Genomic DNA, 10,457 nt, shown 5'->3' with positions numbered 1-10,457 from the left:
ATCCACAACTGTGAAGCATCCCGGGATTTGCTAATGAGGATTACAATCCTAACATCACATCCCTGTTCCTCACGCTCATGGAAGTGCACGGTCTAGTTCTATTCATGTCATTTTTTATTATGCTTCAAATAATACCATCCAACCTTCATTGGAGGTCAGATCTGTGCCCAGCGAAGTGCTAAGCGCCTGACCTGCGTCGTCTGGCATTTGGTTCTCACACAAATTCCCTGAGGTAGCTGCTACTTTTATTTCCTTCTCATAGACAAGGAAATGGTTACTTGCAGAAATTCAGTAACTTACCCCCAGGTCACAGCTAGTAAGTGGCAAAGCTGCTACTGGAATCAAGGTCCTTCTGTTTCTCAAACTCTTTCTCTTCACCACCATCCTGCCTTAAAATTAACCAACGACTGAGAAATATTGCCTAAGTGTCCTACCCCTGTCCTTTCCAACACAGAGCTGCCAGGAACACACATGTTGTTCTGGGCTGGGGCTTCAGAATCCTTCCCCAAATCCTTTCTCAACCCTGGAAAGCTGTTTTACAGAAGGAAGATATCAGACCCACTAAGAATGTTAGGAAGAACAATGCTTTTTCTTTTATAAATTACCCACTGTTAATTACCCATTGCATCTGTATTGGTCCAAGGATTCTGTCACGGGAGGAAATCCCTTTCAAGGGTCTGACTTAGAGACCAGAGGACATCTGGAACACTGGCCTTTAAAGCAGCACGAGGCCCAGGTCCTGTGCATGCGCAGCGGATGTCCTCGGTACTCTGCTTGGTTGGACCTTGCTTCCGAGATAAGAGATAATCGGTGTGAGCCCCAGGTGTGAGACCAGCCTGGACAGCTCAGTCTACCCAGCCGGAGAGCACCCCTCTCTTTGATTTCTCTCTCCTACTCTGCTTATTTTTCTCTCTTTTTCTCTCCCAATTGACTTTGTCAATTCTTCATGCCCATTGCTGGGCCAGCCCCTCACTTTCCTGTCAAATTCACTGTGTAGTTGACCCCCCACTACAGCATTCAGGTGGCCTTTGCCTGTTTCATGATTCTCTCCTGGAAACGTGTAATAATGGAAAACCCAAAAAGAGGAAATATTTACCAGTTCCGAAAAGGCTCGAAGTAATAAAATAATGTTTGGGGGCGTTTAATTTGAACTGGTGTAACTGTAAATTGCAAAGTATGATACTAGCTCATGCAGCGATATCGTTTTGTGCTGTTTTACCTTCAGGTTTTTGTTAATCCAGTGGGTTTGGTGGAATTAGAGAGCTGCTGTGGAAAAAAAAACCCCCCAAAAAAACACCAAAAATCTGAGCAACCTGCTGGCCGGGGAACAGCCTTGTCAAACTAGCAGGTAGCAGCGTGGTTAGCCTTTATCCAGCATACAATGAGGCCAATCACCGCGGCCTCTCGTAAGAGTATTGAACTGTCGACACAGGACATTTTTGTTGAAAGTAGTCCTTTTGATTTCATCTTCCCAGCCTAATGTAATAAAAACAGACATTACAGAATACATTCATCTCCGTTGGATGGGGCCCATCACGAATGCCCAGCTACGTGTGCAGTCGCAAAGGTTATCCAACTGCCGGAAGTGACTTGGGACACAATTGTGGATCCAAAGGTCGGAATCACCTCACCCCTTCGAGGAGGGGTGGCTGTCACGGGAGCAGAGTAGGAACATGCTGCTTCTACGAGGAGAAGATTTCACTTTTCAGACATTCTAAGGTTCAGCCACAGGCCCATTTTCTCTAATTAACAAAACCTTGAGGGGTTATCTCAAAGGCAGAAGAAAGGAAAACAAAGTAGAAACTCTTGAACTTATTTTTGCTGATCGGATGGCCATTTCTATGGCAATAGAAAGGGAGGCAGGACCCTGCCGTCGGAGGCCTGGTTCCTGTCAGCTTCTCCTTTCCATATTCTGGCTCTGGGAGTTTATGACCTCACTGGGGACCAACCGCAAAGAAAAGAGCTTCACATAACTGGAGACTTTCGGGGTTTCCCCCCAGACAAGAAGCTCACAGAAGTTAGCCTGACTCTGGCACTTGGGAGGATTCAAAGTTACTAAACCTTCTAATTTCTTTAACTACTTGAAACATTCCAAGTTTGCTGTCACATGGTAAACATGACTCCCAATATTTATTTGTGTAGTTGCTAGGGTGCTGTTTTCCATGTACTTGCTAAAGTGCCCTGCAAAGAATTGCTCATGCTCCATCAATTACACTCTAACACGAGTTTATAGGTAACATTTTGCGGGGTGTTAGAATGAGAACAGGTGTGTAATTGCAGATTGCTGAAAATAGTATGTAAATATTCTTCAGACTGAATAAAAGCATGATTGATATTCTTTGAGATTCAAAGGCTTATGTCTCATTGTTCTAATAATTACCATTGAATTAATTGTATTTCATACTATTTGCTCGTGTTCATTCAGTAAACTGTCATTGAGCACCCACTGTACGCCAGGGTTCAGGTACTGGATCCTGGGAGTTCACACACAAAAGACACAGTCTCTGCCCTCAGGCAGGTTACAGTCCAGAAGTGTTTCTGAGACAAGGCGGGTGGTTACAACATAGTACGATAAGCTCTGTGATAGGGAAATGCCCAGGGCACAGTCAGGAGCCAGGAGGGTGTGTGCGTTCATGGAGTTTGGAACTGTCTGGCTTTAAAGTAGGTTTCCTGGTGGAGATGGTGTCTAAAATAAATCTTGAAGGAAAATAGAAGTTAGACAATGAAAAAGGGTTACATTCTCGATAAGAAGAATAACAAGAAGGGATGGTATTTTAAGAATGGTGTTATTTGTTAATGAGCGCTACTGTTACTTGTGGTTGTGGTGAGGGACGATTCTGGAGAAACTGGCAGTGCTCTTGTGTTTCCTGCCAAGGGGTTTATCTGGAAAGGAAAAAGAAGGAAGAAAGGAAAGGAGGGAGGGAGGGAAGGAGGGAAGACTGGCAACAGGGAGTCTTGAACAGGAAAGTATCTAAGATTTATTTTCTGCTTGTGCCCGATGATTTAAGTATCCATTATGTCTTTTAATGTTTAACCTCTGAACTCAGTTTCCTCATTTATGAAAAAGAGATATCCCTCCAACACAGGGAAGTTGTGAGGGTCAAGTGAGATACTGATAGAAGGTGCTTAGTACAGTCGCGGGTACATTATTAATAAACAGTGGTCATTATTATTATGGTATGCGTGGACGCTGGATTGCAAGGGGCAAGATCTGAAGCAGTAAACAGGCTGTAATGAAAGAGCCAGTGTGAGATGATGGTGCCTGAAATGGGGCGGAAAGATAGCAAATGATGTGAGAGATATTTGGGGAAGCAAGATCAGCAGGGCTGGTGACCGAGGGTGAGAAAGAGATAAAAAACGACTTCCGGGTGGCTGGGCACATGGCGTGCCCTCCACTGAGATGGACACGGAGGGAACCACAGGCAGTGTCCACAAAGTGAAAGACCATACAACACCCAAACCCAAACCAGTCCACGGTCTGTAGAGCCTGGTTTCAAAACTGGACTCAAATCTGGAGCGTGTGAAGCAGGGGTGGGTGCTGGTAAGTGGGGTGCAGAGACATCTCACTAGCGTGGGGATTCCTAGAAGTTCCTCCCACGTGACCCTTCCTCAGTGCCACGTGGCCACCTGTACCTCCTCCTCCTCACTGGCCCTGCTTCTCTCCAGCTCCCTGACCACCTGTGAGAACCATGCCCCTCTATGCCTCCTCCCATCAGCCCAGGTTTCTCACCTTGTCCCACCGTCGGTGATGCTGGTGACCTTTGATCCTCCCTACACACCAGACCCAGCGTCGTTGCATATAAACCTGCTGCTGGGGAAAAAAAAGAGTTATGAATTCTGCTTCTTTGTGTTCTAGCCAAAGCAATAAAATATATTCCCAATACTAATACTGCAATTTAAATTTATTATCTTTGTGCTTTACAGTATCCATTGCAGTAAAATCTATTCCCAAGAGTACTATTACAATTTCCAACTACTTAAGGAATTCTTTTTGTTTACGTTTTAAAGCCACAGCAATAAAATTTAACACCAACCATAATACTACAACTTTGTATGGTCTTAAAACTTGTCATAAATGATAATTGTGAGAAGAATGTCAGTAAACATGTAAATGTTTTTTCCAGGAGAAAGCAGCCTTGTTGATTTGTCTCATGCTGAGGCCCAGGTCCTCCCCCCCCCTTCTTCTGCCTCCCTCCCACTTGCCACTCCGGTTCAAGCCGTTGTTTCTCAGTCTAGTTGTGTAGGACACAGCTCCCTGGCCCATGCTGGTGTTATGAGCCTTGTGCTCCCCTGGCTGAGCCAGTCGGTGGCAGGTCATCAGTCCACCATCAGTCCACCGCTCAGGGCAGCTCATGGCAGCTCCCACGGCAGCACAGCTCCAGGCAGAGCTGTTGTTCACAATCTTAGCTGTAGAGGGCGCAGCTCACTGGCCCATGTGGGAATCGAACCGGCGACCTTGGCGTTAGGAGTACAGTGCTCCAACCACCTGAGCCACTGCAGCTCCGAGGCCCAGATTCTTAACACGTCCTGGAGAAGCACACCTTTCCAATTAGCCAACGAGGCTTGTCGATCCTGTCTCCTAAGGACTTCTCCAATCAGCCCATTTCTCTGTGCCCACGCGGCCCCTGAAGCTACCTGTCATGGCTGTAATCTTGGGAGCTCTTCTCTCCTCCTGGGTAACTAACACAGCCTCTCCTTGTCCACTTTCACACCACATAGCAGCTTGGATGGTTTTCAAAACACAAATGTTGCCTGTTTCCAGGAAAGTGGGGGGTAGAAAACAAGTTATACCTGTGATACTGCAGAGAAACAATCAGCCAAATGCAGGCTGGGGACTCTGTGTAGTGCAAGTGACCAGGTCTCGCTAACACATCCAAGGCACAAAAGAGGGAGGAAGGCAGGAGAAGAGAGAGAGCTGGTGCAGGTGCAACGGGAGAGCTGTGAGAGCTACAGACACAAGGACCAAATGTGGGCTTTGCGTGGTTGCTGAGTTCAACAAGCAACTGTCTGCAGACGTTTGTGAGGAAAATCAGGGGAATCTGAGTGCATCTGAGGTGATCCTGCTGGTAATTTTGTTGGCAGGTGCTTATGTTCTTAAAGCAAAGGCTTTATCGGTTAGAGGTGCATTCTCGGGTATTTACAGAGGAAATGACATGTCTTACATTTGTTTTAAAATACCGCAGCCCTCTACTTCCCCAAAATGGATGGGTGGTGGGGACAGATGAGAATCAAGATGGCGTGGGGGTTCATTGTATATTCTGTCTACTCTTTTTTTCCTATCTACTGGAAAAGTGGCATAATGAAAAGTAAAAAAAAAATTCAAGAGACTGGGCCAGATAAAGCATTTGTTCTTTTTAATAGTAACTGATTTATTCAACAAATATTACTTTTTCATCACCCACTTGAATTCAGCGTATTTTTACTTAACACCTACCTCATGCAAAATTGAGTAAGACACAGCTTCTGCCCCACAGAAGCTTACCATCTGGTAAGGGAGGAGAAACCTACATTTGTGAAAAGGTAACTCATACTAATACTAAGAGCTAAATCGACAATATGCAAAACAGCGAAAGCTATCACAAAAATTCAAGGTACAGAACAATGCATGGTATGCTACCTTTTGAATAGATACGGAGAAAAGAATCTCTAGTCTTACGTGCTTGTATAAATCTGAAAAGTCAGGAGAAACACATAAGAAACTATAAAAAATTGATTATCTGTTTAGGAAAGAGGCAAACTGGGCAAGGAAAGACCTTTTACTAAATACCTTTTCATACTTTCTGGTTTTTGAAATCGTGAATGTATTGCATAGCCTAACATTTTAAATAAAAAGTAAAGTAATTTCTCAGCTCCTCTCCCTTATCAGAACATGTCTCTGTTTAAAACTCTTTACCAGGTCCTATTACCTTTGGTCTATAACACACAGTCCTTTCGGTGGCTTTTCAGGATGGCCGTGGTCTGGCTTCTGCATCCTCTCACCTCCTGCCTGTTGTACTGGATTCTGCAGCCTCTCAGCTCGCCAAGCTCGCTCTAGTGCGGGAAGCCAGCCATCTCTCGTTTGGCCTGACCAACCCCTGATCATTCTTCAGGTTTCTCTGCAGGTGCCACTTCTCAGGGCTGCCTATTCAGCAGCTCTGCCCTATGCGCCCAGAGAACACCGTCCTTCTGTATTTTGGTCAAGTATCAAATTTGTAAGTAATGTCTGATGTTATCTTTTTTACTCACCTGTAAACTCTACAACAGTGCAACGACGTCTCATTTCTTTTTGTGTTCCTCACCTATTTCCAAGCCTCCTATTAATATATAGAATGTTTAAGTGAAGGGGCCACAGTTACAGAAAATAAAGAGATGACCAGTTTGCATGTGTACGATGTAGAGAACGCGGGAGTCAGTGGACTTTCCATGAGAAGTGAAGGAAAGAGCAGAGAAAGACTGTTAGCATGATCAAACAGGAAGTGGCATAAGACAACACGACAGGAAGTGAACAGAAGGATGCTATTTGAGGCGAAAGCCTTCCTTGAATCAGTGTAATGGAAGGCAAGCATGTGTACTGGAGAGAAGAAGGTTGTGGAAGAAACAAGGGATGAAGAGAAAAGACGTAATGTTTACTAGATAAGGAGAAGAAACATCCAGGCAGGGCAGGGGTGTCCATGTTTCTGCAGGTCTGTGAAGCTCTAGCAACCACATGGAAGCTTCCATGGAGCTTTTTACATGCATATTTTCTTTTTCTGAGTAAACTTCATAGGTTTTTGAGGCTTAGAAAGTCTGTAGATTTAAGAAGGACTAACGATCTTAGCCTTGGACAAACCAGATGAACTAAGGAGAAGAGAAAGATGTGACGCCATGAGAGCTGGACTGTGACACTGGATGACCAGGAGGGGATTGCGGGAAGTGTTTTGCAGAAACAGCCGCAGTGAGCTGGAGGTGGGTGGGGACTGGAGTTAGGGAAGGTCACAGAAGGTCATTGAAACCCCATGGTGGAGCCTTCTCTCCCCCTGGCTTGTGAGCACGTCATTTGCTTCATTGCCCCTCATTTTCACTACTAGGGAGAAGGAACGGTGGGTGAGCATTACAAGAATACCTTCTTGTCTACCTCATAGGGTGTCACAAGGGGATAAGAAAGACTGCTAACATCTGGAAAGTTGTGGGGCTTTTTTCTTTCATTTGTTCTTTGTGCAATTTCCATTAAATTTCACATAAAAATAACTACAGTCCCACTGAATGGTGGGGAGGGGAGGCCCCTAGCACTGTTTGGTCTTTAGCCCCTCATTGACCTTCTGGAACTATGAAAAGAGATTGACAACATCTTCCAAAAGTACAGAATCGTTTCCCATTTAGTTTGTCTGTTGTCCGTTTGGAATAGGCTTTGCTTGTTTTCTATACAGTTCCAAGCATGGGATTCTGCTCCAGACCTCACTCCCCAGAAGCAGTTCTGTGCAGTGGGAAGTACTTGGACCCTTGTGCCAGCCTGGGCTCTTGTCCTGCTCTGCATCTTGCTCATTGGTGACCCTGAGCCCATGTCTTGGGCTTCTCATCTATAAAATAGGATAGTCCTGAGCTCATGGGGTGGGGGCGAGGGTTATCTGGTGTCATACGCCGTGGGACACCCTGCGAGGAGAACCTGCCCACAAAAGCTGCTTGGTAGTTGGTTCCTCTGGTTGTCTCCCCTCGTCTGGACGTCTGACAGAAGGGACGCTCCTCTCAAGCGGCAGGAGATGGGTGAGCCTCATTGGGGCCCCTCACTGACCTCCCCACCAGTAATTTCTCTAGAACTACCCCAGGGCGTCAGGTTTAAGGGGATGCCCGCTCATCTGTGGGGAAGGGCGTTTGGTCCAGTGCTTCTCTTGTCTTTAGTGGCTGGGAAACTGCATTGTCTTTTCAAGGCCCCTGAGTCAAAGCCAGAAGAAGTGAGTATTGTCGGTTGTCGGTCCTGCTCTGCCACCTCCTAGTTTTGGTTCTGGACAAGTTACTTTCTATCACTGAGCCTTTGTGTCCTCACTTCTAAATGGAATTTACAGGCTGTAGGGGACGTTCCTTAGTCTGCTAGGGCTGCCATACAAAATACCACAGACGGGGGTGGGGGGGTGGGGGTGCTGAAACAACATCAATCTACTTCTCACAGTTCTGGGGGCCAGACGTCTGAGATCAGGTGTGTGCAGGGCTGGCTTCTTCGGAGGCTTCTCTCCTTGGTTTGTAGATGGCCTCCTCCTCCCCATGTCATCATGTGGTCTTCCCTTGTCTGCATCCTAATCTCTTATAAGGACACCAGTCAGATTAGATTAGGGCCTGCCCTAGCCTTGTTTTACCTTAGCTACTGTGTTTCCCCGAAAATAAGACCTAGCCGGACCATCAGCTCTAATGTGTCTTTTGGAGCAAAAATTAATATAAGACACGGTATATTATATTATATTATATTATATTATATTATATTATATTATATTATATTATATTATATTATACCCAGGCTTATATTATGTTATATAAGATCGGGTCTTATATTATAGTAAAATAAGACAGAGTCTTACATTAATTTTTGCTGCAAAAGACGCATTAGGTCTGGCTAGGTCTTATTTTCGGGAAACACGGTACCCCTTTAAAGACCCTCTCTCCAAATGCAGTCATACTGGGAGGTACTGAGGTTTATGACATCAGCATACACATCTGGGCAGGAGAGCATAATCCAGCCCATAACAGAAAGCTGGATGAGAACGTGTTTGTTAAAACTTGGCACTTGGTAAGCCTCCTGGTTACCAAACGCCAGCATTTGGTAAGTGCTGGTTACATATGTTGCCACATGTCTCTGTGCTGTATTTTGCTCAGACAACCTGTGGGGCATGAAGAGGATGGGCCTGCTGCTCCGACTTGGCTGAACTGGTCATCGGGCTTATGTTTGTCTCTTTCCCAGCACACTCCCTCCGTCCCATGGCTGTGTGGATGGTGTGCCAGGGCTGGGGCTGGCAAGCAGCACGAGTGGAAAGCTAAGAACTTTTTTTTTTTTTTTTTGGTGGTAATGCTATTGAATGGAAAATACTTGGTCAGTCTCTTCAGGCCACATATTATTAGGGGTTTTAGGACATCATTTCTGTTGTATGGATTTTTATTTTTAACTTTTTTTATTTATTTAAGAGTGTTTTTCCAGGACCCATCAGCTCCAAGTCAAATAGTTGTTTCAATCTAGTTGTGGAGGGCACAGTTCACTGGCCCACGTGGGGATTGAACCGGCGACCCAGCTGTTAAGAGCACCGCACTCTAACCCACTGAGCTAACGGGCCACCCCTGATGTGTGGACTTGGCTCTCACTGGTCCCCATTTCACTGGAGCACACGCTCACAGTTACCCTCTCATAAATGAAGGCACATCTGTCCTGAGCCATTGGGTGCCTGCGATATCTTACACAATAGCTTTCAAGTATTTCTTCAATTAAACAAAAGCAAGCAAAAGCAGCAGTAACAACAACCATAAAAATGAAGGAAGGGGGAATAAGAGCTCCTTGGTTCCAAAGATAAGAAAAGCGTGCAGCTCTCTTGAACATTCTCCCGCCGGGCCCACCTCCGCCCTGGTTTCCGAGCAGTACAGCTACTGCTGTTGGACCTTGCCTCTGTCTGTCCTCTCTTCTTGTGTCCAGGCTCCTGCGTCCTGCAAATGCCATCACTAGTTATGTATTCATTTGAGTGGTGCTCTGGTGGCTCTCTGTCACTCAGAATGTCCCTCTGGCCAGGGTTAATGACAGCGAGCAAGGACTTGCTGGTTAGCACCTTCCCTTCTTCTGGGAAGAAGCAGACAGAGGCTTTCAAACCCACGTGCGGTTGCCTGCAACCTTTGCCTCTCCAGGGCGTCTGCATTCCGACCTCCTCTGCTCCTTTGGTTAATGACAATTATAAATGTCCAGAAGGCACATCTCTGAGGCAAGTGGCCTCAGCTAATTGGGCAAAACTATTACACGGAGGCAGACTTTATTTTCTTCAGCATACCGTGATATATATTCCAAGAGCATAAGTAACGGATTTAAGAAAAACAAATTAAGAATGGAACTTAACGGAGATTTAAAAGAAAAGATAATTAATTCTGGATTTTGGGAAAGAAAACACTTCTGGTTACAATTTTGGATTTCCTTGCTGGATGGATTTGCTTCAGGTGGGAGATGTCAAAGGCTCAGGTGTGTGTGGCAGGGGGAGGGTGGACGGCAGCTGCGGTACAGAGAGGCCAGATGGCTTGCAAGGACGGAGCGAAAACTCAGGGAATTCTAATGATGAGAATCCCTCAAAGAGCTTTCAGAGAGCAGCCAGACGTGCTGGGAACCCTGGGAGCCAGGGCAATTACCATCTAGAAACGATCGTGGGACATCCTTGCCTAAAATACAGGTCTGTAGTGCAATGCAGTCGTAGTGTCTGGAGTGTGTGCTCAGAACAAACAATATATCTAGCATAGATACGTACGCAAGTGTCTACATATTTTAT

The sequence above is a fragment of the Rhinolophus sinicus genome, linkage group LG14 (genome assembly GCF_036562045.2).
Source record: "Rhinolophus sinicus isolate RSC01 linkage group LG14, ASM3656204v1, whole genome shotgun sequence".
NCBI classification, from domain to species: domain Eukaryota; kingdom Metazoa; phylum Chordata; class Mammalia; order Chiroptera; family Rhinolophidae; genus Rhinolophus; species Rhinolophus sinicus.
This window is presented reverse-complemented; position numbering follows the sequence as displayed.